Source organism: Pectinophora gossypiella, chromosome 2 (genome assembly GCF_024362695.1).
Source record: "Pectinophora gossypiella chromosome 2, ilPecGoss1.1, whole genome shotgun sequence".
NCBI classification, from domain to species: domain Eukaryota; kingdom Metazoa; phylum Arthropoda; class Insecta; order Lepidoptera; family Gelechiidae; genus Pectinophora; species Pectinophora gossypiella.
Window position 1 is genome coordinate 3,957,631 of NC_065405.1, and position 13,571 is coordinate 3,971,201.

General features: G+C 35.3%; 1 protein-coding gene across 2 annotated transcripts in view; it reads right to left on the minus strand.

Moving 5' to 3' along the window:
* Positions 1–13,571, minus strand: part of LOC126372337 (apolipoprotein D-like) — a 466,981-nt gene that overhangs the window by 150,535 nt on the left and 302,875 nt on the right. The window lies entirely within an intron of this gene.

Here is a 13,571-nt window from a genome sequence, read left to right on the forward strand (position 1 = left end):
GAAAAATTTAAAAATATTGAGAATTTAGTTCGTGGGAAAGGTGTTATAAAACTAGAGAAATACATACATATATAAGATCGCGCCTACTTCGTCTGGGGTAGGCAGAGACCACAAAATAGGGTAGTTTCTAACTAGTTAAATCAGGTACTTTTTACTGAACGTGGAAACACGAAATTACTATGGTATCTGTATGAAAAAGCAACCCGTGACGTCAAAGAAAAACGTGACAAAATGTCGCAATTATTATAACATTTTTATAATTCATAAATAGGTATGTCAAATAGAAAAAAAGAAAACTTTTTGTCACCTAAAGGTCAGTCTTTATTTAGTATTAATTTTTAGTAATAATTTAGAATTTCGTAATTTATCCTTGACTAGGAACTACCTAATTCCACTTAAGTACTACGATCCTGCCCTGCCACTTTCGCTTTTTTTTTACTGTGAACAAAATAGTCGCACACATGCTCCCCGGTTTAGAACAGAGCGCTCTTAACATGGCTTTTAAAAATGTTCAAAAGTAAAGGAAAAAATAAAGTAACAAAATGTTTTTGATTAGTAAAAAATATGGAATACAACATCGAAAAAGATTGATTTAGCCAGCAAACTAAATCAGTAGATCAACTATCACATTTACCATAACATATCCGTACTTTCAAGAACAGTTCCAATTGAACGAACAACTGACTCACATACCTATTTCCCTTTCCAAAGAGAACGATCGAATGCTTGTTTGAACTTGAGAAAGGCAAGCAAAGTAGGATGTTTGTGGTTTACTTTCTATTGCAACCTTGGGCACGTACACTCAAATTTGGTTACGTCATAGATACTCAATAGCATCGGCGGTACAACCAAATAGACGCCGTGTTATATGTTTTTTTGATGTGACTTATTGACTTACTGTTACTTCAGATGACATTAACTACTACTACATATTAGGGCCCTGTGCCGAGGTTTTTCTTGCAGCTTCTTTTCATACAGGTTGTGAGAAGCTGCAGTAATTTTAGGCGGATGAGACGTTCGTTATTATATAAAAATTGACGATTGAAAGTGTAACTATGCTACCAACTGAATAAAGATATTTTTGAATTTGAATTTGCCTACTTTCTACTACTTACTATAAAGTTGTACCGGGTGAGAGTCTTCAGCTCTCCCCATTTGTCCGGCCAAGTAGTTAACGCCATCTGCGGCAAATCTACAATAAGTCACGTCAAAAAAAATATACTATTTACTTATTTACTTGATTCTTGTTATGGTATAGACATGGCATGTCAGATTTGTCAACCTAATATTTTGCCACTCGATCAGTATTGATCGGATTCTTCTACGTGCTTATATCATGCGGGCAAGAGGTTGGGTGATTCGTAACCTGTGATGTAACATCTCACTCACAACCCAGGACCCATCCATTCTGGAATAAGACATCCTTGTTATTGTATCATCTCGTATCTAAATATTCTACTAATACTTTCTCCTGGAAGAAATTGCTGTGAGCAATAAGTTACCTGAGGTAAGGGTCACCCGCTAAAAAGCCACGGAAGTAGTCGCGATTGGTCACACATTATTATTCATTCATATCATTATAAAATATCTGTCCTATTCGACAAATGTATTGACAGAACCGCTTCGTCTGTTGTTTGGTATCTAGAGCTTGTATCGTCGATACGCTATGGCAATTTAAAGCCAGTTTCACAAGGAAATGTATAATTATACGGCAGTTTAAAGTTGAGTTGACGACAAGTGAATGTAGAACGTTCTTCTTCGGATTATATGTATACAAGTGAGATAGACGCAAGTATTGAATTTTTTGAAAGAAATTAAGGTTTGAGTACCTAACATTCTTTTTATTTTAAAGTGCAAGAAAATGATACGTTAGTTTTTATCCGCGTCATCGCTACTGCTATTAACGAGTTGGTTTATTAACGACATTATTATATACTTACTAAGTACTTATAAGTATTAAAGATGAAGCTATTTAATTTGTAAATAGATACATACTTAAAAAGATGCTGAAATATGTTACAGCAATTTTGAAATGCGGTCGAGTTTCGTCAACATAAAAGCAAGAGTGAAAGTCCCTCTCATCATATTTCATAATGTTACGTATAAACTTAAGACGTTTAAATTTTTATCCGCAGTAAAAAGATCATCTAATTGACATGTAATTGCGGCTCCGCGCTCAAATTACAACTTGGCTAAACATGACCAAGCAAAAAAGTAGCAATTTTGCTATCACCGACTAAAGTGTAATTGAACCAATTATCCGTTTATTAGTGGGCCAGTTAAACAAACAGAAAAAGTACCCGAAGGCCCATCGGGTACAAGAGTGAGAAAACAATTGATTACGTAGAGGAAACGCCTCCACCAGCGCGTGCGCACCGAAAAAATGGTCCACGCCAACCGTGAAGAAGCACGCAAAAGAGACAGACATATAGCAAAAAGACTCCAATCCGACAGAGATGGGAAACCTGTTTGTGAAGAAGCGAGAGGAGGCGATGTGAAAGTAGTTGGAGGGAAAGGGATAGGAGTCGAAGAGAAAGATAATGTAGAGAGTGAAATTGCTGTGGCAACTTTCGCTGAGCCCGTTTCGGTTACGTCAGTGCGCCGGCGCAACTTACGCAATGCTGCGAAGAGATTATGACTGTTTGTATGACACTGATTTGAATGATCAATGGAAGTAATCAATTTCTATAAGAATAATTTCCGGTGCCTATTACAAGTCTATTTATGAAGAACCTAGTTTTTACACTTGATTAAGAAAGATTGAGCAGGTGTTTGAATAGTATGACTTATTGAGTAGTTTAATTTTCCGTGACAATAAATTGCTTTGTGAAATGTCAAGATTTCCGTGCCGTGTTCTACTTTCGCAATAGATGAGAGATTTTTTGCAAAACATCTAACCGAAAATTTTCTGCGTAATTTGTATGAAATTTTAATGTGACGTCATCAATAAATGCGGTCAAACGTCATACTCACTGTTACTCAATACATTATTGAAATTTGAAAATAAGTAAGTAATAAACAAAAATAGGGTTTGATTTTTGGTCGCCTATGACTGGATTCTATTTCTAGATTAGCATTTTTATAATTATCTTTGACCTATTCAAAAGTCCTCTGCAACATGGTGGTTATGTATAGGGTAGGGTTGTATCATCATTCGGTTCATGATAGCCGTCTTAAGGTTCCAGATTCAGTAGATACAAGACGTCTGGAGATTCAGCTCACTGCGATGGGATAATAGCTAGTATTACATTATTTCCGTTTGTCTACTTGAACTATGTCAAATTTAAAATGAATAACGTAAAGCTGTCAGATGTGCAATGACAAGTATAGACAGATCCCTCAATTGAAAATCCAGGGGAAGTTCCAAGGACACCGTAGACCAGACAGAAGATCGAAATCTTGGCCTAATAATCTACGTGAGTCTTACGGATTGAGTACTCTGTTTTTATGTTATCCCTGTTTCATGCAGATGTGGGTAAAGTGAAGATCTCCACAATTATTGCCAATCTCCTGCATGTGGCAACACTGAAAGAAGAAGAAGAAGCTTGAAATATATTTTGATGGTCTTAATAACTTTAATGGTTCACATAGAATGTTTCAAGCAAATCATGCCACAACAAACAAGATGAAACCAAATGATAACGGGAACAGAGAGATGGTTGGCGAAACATTACTAAATGTGATTACAAAACCTTTACGACAATGTTCATGTTATAATGCTTACTCCTATTTGCCTAATCGTCTTTTGATGGTTCTCATTGTATTCTAAGTACTGTCGCTGCATGACCAATGTTTACTGCAATTACACGGTACTTACTTTCGCTACTATTATACTGTTTTTAATATTTCGCTCTATAGCTACTGTCTGAAGCGACTTATGGCTCAGTTGACTCGTTTCTTTTATCACTGTCTATGTAGTACTCATCAGCTAATTAATCATTTCTACATTCCCGTGTTTAATTGAAACCAGCCGGGATACTGCCCTAGTTCTTAAATGATGTATATATTCATCTCTTCTCGCTCTAATGCCGAAGTACAATACTGAGCTGTTTCTCACACATAGACAAGTTCTACTATTGTATGTACAAGAGCTAGTTTACAAGCGTAGACATTCACCGAGTCCTTGTGTGCGTGAGTTCCGTTTTACAAATCCTTTTTAAGTCCGTAAATGTTGTCCATTTTTTCAGTAAGTAAACATGTTTTTAAACGAAGCATTTCTTCTGTAGATCGCATTAATACATAGGAGTTATAATGATAGTTTGTAGATTTCTTTAGTGCATCTAACAAAATAGTCTTTTCAGTGTGTGCTGTGAATTGGACGTTCACATTTGCATGTGTAAGAGTTTGTGTGTTTGTAAATTGCGTGTAGTTTACGCTAGCGTTTATGTTTGTAGTGGTTGTGTGTGTATGTGTGTGTAGTTTAGCGTTCACAATGAAAGTACTGGTTGTTGCGCGGATTTGGGTCACAGCACCAACTTTGATTATAAAGATTACGAACGCCGTGTGAATCATCGCACATCTTCTAGCCCTGCTCTCCTTAATAGGAATGTTGAAGACCCTTATAACATTTTTAATATAGAAAACTATTCTATTTTCTTCAATAGCATAGTCAATAAAAGGCATAACGACATCGTGACATTGAACGTCTTGGAAGAAGCGTAGGATATTTACTTAATTGATTTATTTATTTTACATACATACATAAACAGCCTATATACGTCCCACTGCTGGGCACAGGCCTCCCCTCAGTCAACCATACTCCATCACGCTGCTCCAATGCGGGTTGGTGGAGGTGTTTTTACGGCTTATAGCCGGGACCAACTGCTTAAGGTGCCCTCCGAAGCGCGGAATCATCTTACTTTTTCGGACAATCAGGTGATTCAAGCCTGAAAAGTCCTTACCAAACAAAAGACAGTCTAACAAAGTGATTTCGACAATGTCCCCATCGGGAATCGAACCCGGACCTCCAGATCGTGCGCCTAACGCTCTAACCACTAGACCACGGAGGCTGTATTTATTTTATTTTGTGTCAAATGTATTGGAGTTTTTGTTTCGAAATAATTGATGTACAGTCATGTACCCACTTTAAAATCCTGTCGCACTATTATATTTGACATTTAATCAACTTTAATGGGACTTACGGTTTAATTTGTCAAAAAAGTTAATGTGACATGGTATCAAAGTGTATACATATTAGTATTCGTGACTGTACTTAGCTAGTTTTATGTATTATTATAACTACATATTGAATTTATAGGACGTATAATTAAAATCTCCAATAGGAAATATAGTTGTGAGCTGATATAAAATAATCATACCTAAGTACCAGAATCAGAATCAGAATCAGAATCATTTATTCAACGTAATTATCATGGATAAACTTGTTGAAGGTCAATGTAACATTTTTGAATTTACGTCATTTCGCAAGGTGTTATGGCTGAGGAGAAGAAATGACAAGAAACTGCAACAGCAACACATCTTTTAAATCAATGAGGGTACATTACAAGTTATTTAATAACTAGAGGAACACATTCAATACCAGACATTTTTATCATTTAGGTAATCATTAATCTTATAATAGGCTTTTTTACATAAAGTAAGCTTCACGTGAGCTTTAAATCTGTTCTCTGACAAATTTAAAATATTATCTGGTATTTTATTGTAAAAACGTATACCTACCCCGTCCCTAATCACTAGACTAGGCTAGGCTCGCTAGGCTTAGGTAGAGATGGGCAGGACACTTGGCAAGACGGGAAGACAACAGATGGACTAAGGTCGTTACTGAATGTTGACCAAGGAATGATATGCGATATCGAGGCAGACTATCAGCCCGGTGGTCGGATGACATTGTGAAGTACGCCGGAAAGCAATGGATGAGACTTTCACAGGACCGGAAAGGATAGCGTGAAAGAGAGGAGGCCTATACTCAGCAGTGGGTGGATACAAGCTGAGTAGGTAGAAAGATGTACCTAATTTATTAATGAATCACTTAAAAAAGGAAATAAAAATTATATGAGCTATACATACATTCGAAGGCTGCAAACTGACCTACCTTAGGGCTCTCATTTCACCAGATACAAAATAAATTTAAGCAACAGTCCTAAGGGCACAGTTCAGCTCAGGGATTTGGAAACATGAATCAGCACCGGTGGAAATACGTCGACCACGCCGGCGGGGTATACTAACCTACTTAAATTCACGGCTGTAATCACTAAAGGGGTGGGCAGAGCTACTAGTAATCAGGAGACAATTTGCAGTCACTTTTGATGTGAAGAACTGTGATAGCTCTAAGCGATAAGGTCACCATTTGCCATGACCTAGTTAAGTTTTTTTGTAACTACTTTTTTTTTGTGCAATAAAGTATAAGTATTTGAATTTGAATGTTTTGAATTTGATATAATTGACGACTGATGACTTGTTTATGGTGACAGTTTTACAACATACTTTGAATAAAAAGAAAACGTAGATAAAGATCAGTATAATCAGGGACATAGAGCTCGAAATGATAGAGCTAAGAATAACCTAGACATTATAGTTTTTCATTCATAAAAAAGTATGCTGACAAAAAAATATTTTCTAATTTATTCAAACTAGGCCGTAAGCTCTTCGCAATAAAAACTAGCAAATATAAATCTAAAGTAATAAAACCAACTGGTTCTTATGAAAATCTTTGCAAAATATGTCAAGATAAGGTTATAGTTGTGAAAATATAGTAGAAAGGAAAGTAGCGGTTGCCGCCTCGCTCTATGTCGAAACGTCTTGCGCCAGCGCAGCGTGAAAGGGGATCTGTGGTATATGATGTGACCTATTTCGTACATTCGTGATTTTTAATAATGAAATTGTGAAAGGTGCAGTAATACAGTTCGTTTTATAAACGAATAATTAATTCCGTTTATAATAAATGAGAAATATTTTTGTCCATATGTCTTGCGCCAACGCAGCGTGAATTAAGATCTGTGGTAGATATAATGATGTGACCTATTTCGCTCAGTGCTAATTTTTTAAGGAGCCATATTGTATCGTAGAATTTGCGTAATAGAATTTAATATTGCTATGATGAGCTCATGATTGGGCGATGGGTTAATCGCATCTCATTTTTTGACGTGACGTGGTTTGCTTCAAATCAAATGGCATTAACTACTTGGCCGGACATAGCCTCATCATTACTAGCCCATTAACGTCCCCACTGCTGGGGCTCGGGCCTTCCCTATGGATGGATAGGGAGATCGGGCCTTAAACCACCACGCGGGCCCAGCGCGGATTGGTGGTTATTAACGACTGCTAATGCAGCCGGGACCAACGGCTTAACGTGCCTTCCGAAGCACGGAGGAGCTCGAGATGAAAACTTTTTTTTTGTAGTCACCCATCCTATGACCGGCCTTTGCGAAAGTTGCTTAACTTCAACAATCGCAGACCGAGCGCGTTAACCGCTGCGCCACCGAGCTCCTCATACATATCCTATCACATCTTAATACTTTGTATCAAAAATGACTGCAATTTCTTGTTCTGATTTTCACTAAGTTGTCACTTTATTACGTATGTATGTATGTATGTATTAAATATACAGTGTGATAGTGACATCGTAACGAATACTGAGGGGGATGATTCAGACCATGATTCTGAGTTAATATCCAGTGGAATTTACCGTCGCAAAATTCATGTTTATTTTGTAGTTTTTTAAATTATTTTAAATTCTAAACTTTGGCGATGGAACATTCCATTTGATATTAACTCAGAATAATGAGCTGAATCAACCCCCTCAGAATTTGTTATGATGTTTCTTACACCCCGTACAAGTTGTTATATGGGTAGCCATACAAATGCGTATGGGTGTTAGTGGCACCGCAACAAATACTGAGGGAGATGATTCAGACCAGAATTCTGATTTGATATGAAATGGAATTTCCTGTCGGAAAATAAATGAAAATTTTAGTGTTTTTAAATTAATTTCTATTCCATACTTTTGCGACGGAAAATTCCACTTGATAACTACTCAGAATATAGGTCTGAAACATCGCGGAACGTTTTCATTACAATGTCACTAACACCCTGTATTATTAAGTAGATATATTTAACTTTTAAATGAATTATCGGTAAAGAAATTACGACTAAATACCATCGATAGTAGTCTGTGTAAGTACACACTATTAAGTAGATGGTTGCATCGACAAAGTAGTATTTTAGGTTCTTCATCTGAAGTCAACTTGTTAATTCTGAGTCAATAAATCTTTAGACCAAACACAGCAGGGTGATTCTACAAGATGAAATTTTTCATTTCTCTGCCACATTATTTTTTACTAATATTCAAAACAAATATTCTATGACATTATAATGAATTCGTAGTCTAGTGGTTAGAACGTTGGGCTCACGATTTGGAGGTCCTGGTTCAATCCCCCGAAAGGAACATTGTCGAAATCACTTTATGAGACTGTTCTTTGTTTGTTGTTTGAGGGGAGGCCTAGTATTTGGATATAATTATATAAGTCATTTCAGTTTAAGTAAAAAAAATATATACAATAGTCGTTTATTTCAATATATCACGTAATCATTATAAAGCAAAAGAAAAATCAGCCAAGAAATGCGATTTGAAGTTCTCATCTAATTGCTGGTGGGTCAACCTGTCTCACTAGGAATTACAGGCATGATTTTATGCTTGTGTGTGTGTGTAGAATAGAATGACCCATTCAAGTGTACAGTCTTGCACAACAGGCCCTATCGATTCGACCCTGGACGTTCATCGGCCTTCACACATTCTACCGTGTTTGACCACGGTATTTGCTTTTTCTTGACTAAATATTGAAATGTTCTAAGTCGTTTTCGATGATGGTTTAGGCGTGAAAATCATCGGTTAATAAGAAAAATGCGTAAGGTCATGTAAGAAATTCATCTATAAAGCAACATTGGTATTTGACATGTGCGCATATAAAGTTTAAATTATCTAAAATCAAAAATACTTTTTTAAACTCCCCAGCGTTTTTATTTGTTTCTGAATGACAATCATCGTATTTTCGAATACAAGTAAATAATGTAAAATTCCATGTTCATCAAGTATTACATTTGTCATGTATCAAAATTTGAATTTAGAACTACGTCCGTTAATGTTCTTTTGTTTACGCAGAATTCAAAATATAACAACAATAAAGTACTTAGTTCTAAATTTAAATTCTGATACACGATAAATATAATACTTGATTGACATGCCGAGGGACAATAATAAAATAGAAGCATAGGTCAAATTATAAAATTCTGTTTACTAAATAAAACTGACGAAAACATTTTCTTTTTTCTATTTAATTTATTTATGAAATTTAATCAAGAAAAATGTAATTCCGACTTAAGTCCGACCACGTTTTTCTATTATGTCACAGTGGGCTATTTCATACAAATTGTATAGTAATTTCGTGTCTTGACGTTTAGTAAAATAAAGATAAAGATAATTTATTTAACATGCTGACCTACGCTAAGCTTTCGGCTTACTTTTTTATCATTTTGCACGGTAGGTTAAAGTTCAAACATGTCATTCAAATTATTGTTCAAAGCCGTGATTTTTTGTAAGTAGGTATGTTTAAAATAAATGTGTCTAAATTAGTATTCTACTATAACTTGAAACTGAAAATAGTTTTCAATTGACTATTATATTATGATGCATCAGGTATACCTACAATATACGAAGAATCAACTTTTTAGTAGCTGCTAACAAATATTATTCGAAACAAATTCAAAAACCTAAATCGAAATAGAATCATGACCTCTCCAAAATGTCACTATCAAAGAATCACGGGTACGTTATGGAGGTGTATTTTTTCTGCCCCACCTACCTGGCCTATTATAGTCCGGGGAAAGTTATGTGAAAGAAGTTCGGGTAAAAAAAAGATGATTTCTCCTATTTTTTTTCTGTTTCTAAAGAATTCTGATTTAGATGAAACGATATACTTATCCTTGGTTTTTGTAAGCGCACGTTCGTTTTTGAATAGAATAATGGAATTGAAAACATCGCGCATTTTTTTCGTTATAGGTTTCGCGTGTCGGCATAGGTATTTTGTTCTGTTTAAAATATAAAACTAAAGAGTCGATATATTTTACGACTCACTGTTATTTTTTTCATAGATGTTAAGAGATGTGAACAGAGTTTAGCTTCAGTTTTAGACGAAAATCTGGAAGCTGAATTAAAAGAATAGTTTGTATATAGTGCCTATATTCCTTTAACCTTCATTAAGTTGCGTATGTTTTGTTGATTGCAAATCTACACATAAGTCGCTTCTGTTAAAAACCGGACCTGTCAAATTTTCAGGTTAAATAAGCGGACTCTGTGTAAAACGGGATAATGTTAGGGAAATGATGATTCTATTATTTAAGGTCATTTGTATTTTATTATTATAAAGTTAGTGATTATTTAGAAGATATGAATGCATGAGATTAACTGTCTGAGAATTGATATTAGGCAGCTAAATTACTCAATTGTACAATATTTTATGTTTTTTTTTAAAGAACGTCTAGGGCCCTGTGCCGAGGTTTTTCTTGCAGTTCCTTTCCCCGGCTATACAGGTTGTGAGAAGCTGCAGTAGTTTTAGGCGGATGAGACGTCCGTTACGTAAAAATTGACGATTCAAAGTGTAACTATGTTACCTACTGAATAAAGATATTTTTGAATTTGAATTTTGAATAATATGACCCATTAAAATAATATATTTAAGTAAGTATAGAAAAGTGCCACTTTAGTATAAAATAGAAAAACTTACGATAGAACCGTAGTTCTATCGTAACTTGTCATTATTACGGATATGAGATTAAGTACCTACCTATTTATCTTACTCATTACTTACGTCCATTTGTGCAAATTATTTATATACCCATTTATAAACGACAGCTTAAAACCAACCAATCAACCCGAAAACTAAGAGAAACTTTAAACAAAGGCATCACTCGCTTTTCTCTTAAAACATTTCAAGCAGAACTGTTTAAATGGAGAAAAACTATAAGTCATTGGCTTTCGCGTGCGAAGTGACATCAAACTCTCACTCTTTCACCAATTAATCGAAGTCAACGAATCATGCGCAGCAAAAACATAAAGAAAGTGATGCAGTTGGGAAAAGTCCATCATCATTGTTTAGCGTCGTTCTCGCTCTGACACGTTGATTAAGTAACGCCTGTCTCTTTCTGAAGAAAGTGTGCACGCGCAGTCAATTGAACGGTTTTACGTCATGTTGTAGTAAATGCAGAGTTGGAGACAAAACGTGACTATGATTAAGAAAATACATAAGTATACTTTTTATTTTATTATCTCATTTATTTCGTTATATTTTATTGTTTTTTTTTTATGCGCTTTCTTTTAATTTTAAGGTTAATTTTTATTTATTCTTAAGATTGTAAATTACTGTGAATAAAGATTTAGTAGAGGATGAATATATTGACTCAATAGTATTCGAATATTATTCTAACAACACTTTTGATTAAGTACTTACTACCTAATATCATATTTTATTTCATCTCTTTATTTAGAGTGTTCTCTATACGATAGTGAGAGTGAAAGATGACGTCGAATATGGATTCAGCGAAGTGAAAGAAATGGTCATATTACGTAGTACGTGGGAGGAAGAGAGACAGAAGAACGGTGTGAGATGGGAGTGTGGGAATGCGTGCAGGTAGCGATGCAACATGCAACGTGCTTTCCAAGTAGAAGCGGGCAGCGTTGCAGTTCAGGAATTATTTTTTCAATTATAATTATAAACAAGTTTATTTTCTTACTGTAATAATTACTAATTAGACATACTTTATTTCAGATACTTAATTTTGACGAATTATTTAGATTCTAAGACATTGTGCTATATTTAGTTTATTTTTGACGTGAGTTATTATTTTCATCAGATAGCATAAACTACTTGGCCGGACAAATGGGGAGCTGAGGTAAGGGCTCTCGCGTGAACTTCTCCATGCCGCTCTATATTGAATTAGTGACATTAATTTTACAAAAAAACAAATAAAAAATATTATTATAGACAATCGGTCAATCAGTCTGATTTGATGTGTAATGTACACTACAATCATCACACTAGCATTTTTATCCCGTATTTCACAGGGTCCGCTTACCTAACCTGAAAATTTGACAAGTCCGGTTTTTTACAGAAGCGATTGCCTGTCTAACCTTCCAACCCGCGAAGGGAAAACCAGTCCAATATAGGTTAGGTCACATACCTCCTAAAATACATTAATCGGGAATGTGGATTCCTCAATTGTTTTCCTTCACCTATATAATAATTTATGATCCAAACATGAATTCGAAAACAAATTCGACAATCATCGGTTTAGGCCTGTATTGAATTCGAATATGCGACCTTAAAGTGAGAGGCAAGCGTTCTATCCACTGGACTACCACGGCTCCCTACCTACTGTCAGGTTATAAAATTAAATAATTGAATTATTATTACTTGAACACGAATGCTGCCCCGTTCCATCCAAGACGGGAGCAAAAAATCTATCGAAGAAAGTAAGAGCATTCTCGTGTTAGATTGTTTTTATGAACTTTTAGAAGAAAAAAAAGGCTTTTGTATTGAATAACAATAACTTGGACAATGGCTTGTGCAACACGTGGTCGCAGGTCGCAATTTTTTTACAACTTTTGTATGGAATCTTATGGGATAGACTAAACATATATGACAGAAATTGAATGAATATGTTGAATTTCATTTTATTATGTGTTCTGTGGATTATCCATCGTCTTTTTTCTCGTAGGTATAAAGAATGATGCGCGTTTCTGCCTTCATAAAAGAGTGATAGCAAAATATTGAACTGCTCTAACGTAACCCAGACTAAAAAAAAACAAACATAAAGGATGTTTTACATAACAACATAATATCGCTTCCGTATCCCCAAAGGTGTAGGCAGAGGTGTAATGGGTAGATACATGTCATGTCGTGGCCAGGGGCCTGTTTTATAAAACTTACAATTGTAAATTACAATGACAATTTGATGTACATTGCGGAGTGTGTGATCACAGTGATCTCAAATATTTTGCAATTTCAAATTAGCTACGTAATGAACACCAAATTGTCGTAATTTACAATTGTAAGTTTTATAAAACAGGCCCCAGATCTTAGAATTGATTATTTCATGATGTATTCGACCATTTCATGAAATCAGTCTTCCACCCATTTATTATACTGAAAGAAATAAAGAGAAGCAGTGTAGGTCGGATCATAGTTTACCTCTATACATAATGTGATCCAAATATTAAGCAACAATTATTTTTATATACTATCAAATATTAAAATATAAAATACAATCTAATGATATAAATCATTAGATTGTATTTTGGAATAATACTTTAATTCTTCTTCTTTGCGAGTCGATGGCGATCGATACTAAATTTTTGCTGACCAATAATTGGCCACGCTTACGGCATTGTCAGTGGCTTCGTAAAGGTCTTTAATAGTGCACGTGTTAGGGCACTTAGGACAGCACAAAAGGTGAGCCATAGTTTGTGGTGATACTCCACACTCGCAACCATCAACCAGATACATACATACATAAACTCACGCCCGTAATCCCTAATGGGGTGGGCAGAGCCACAAGTA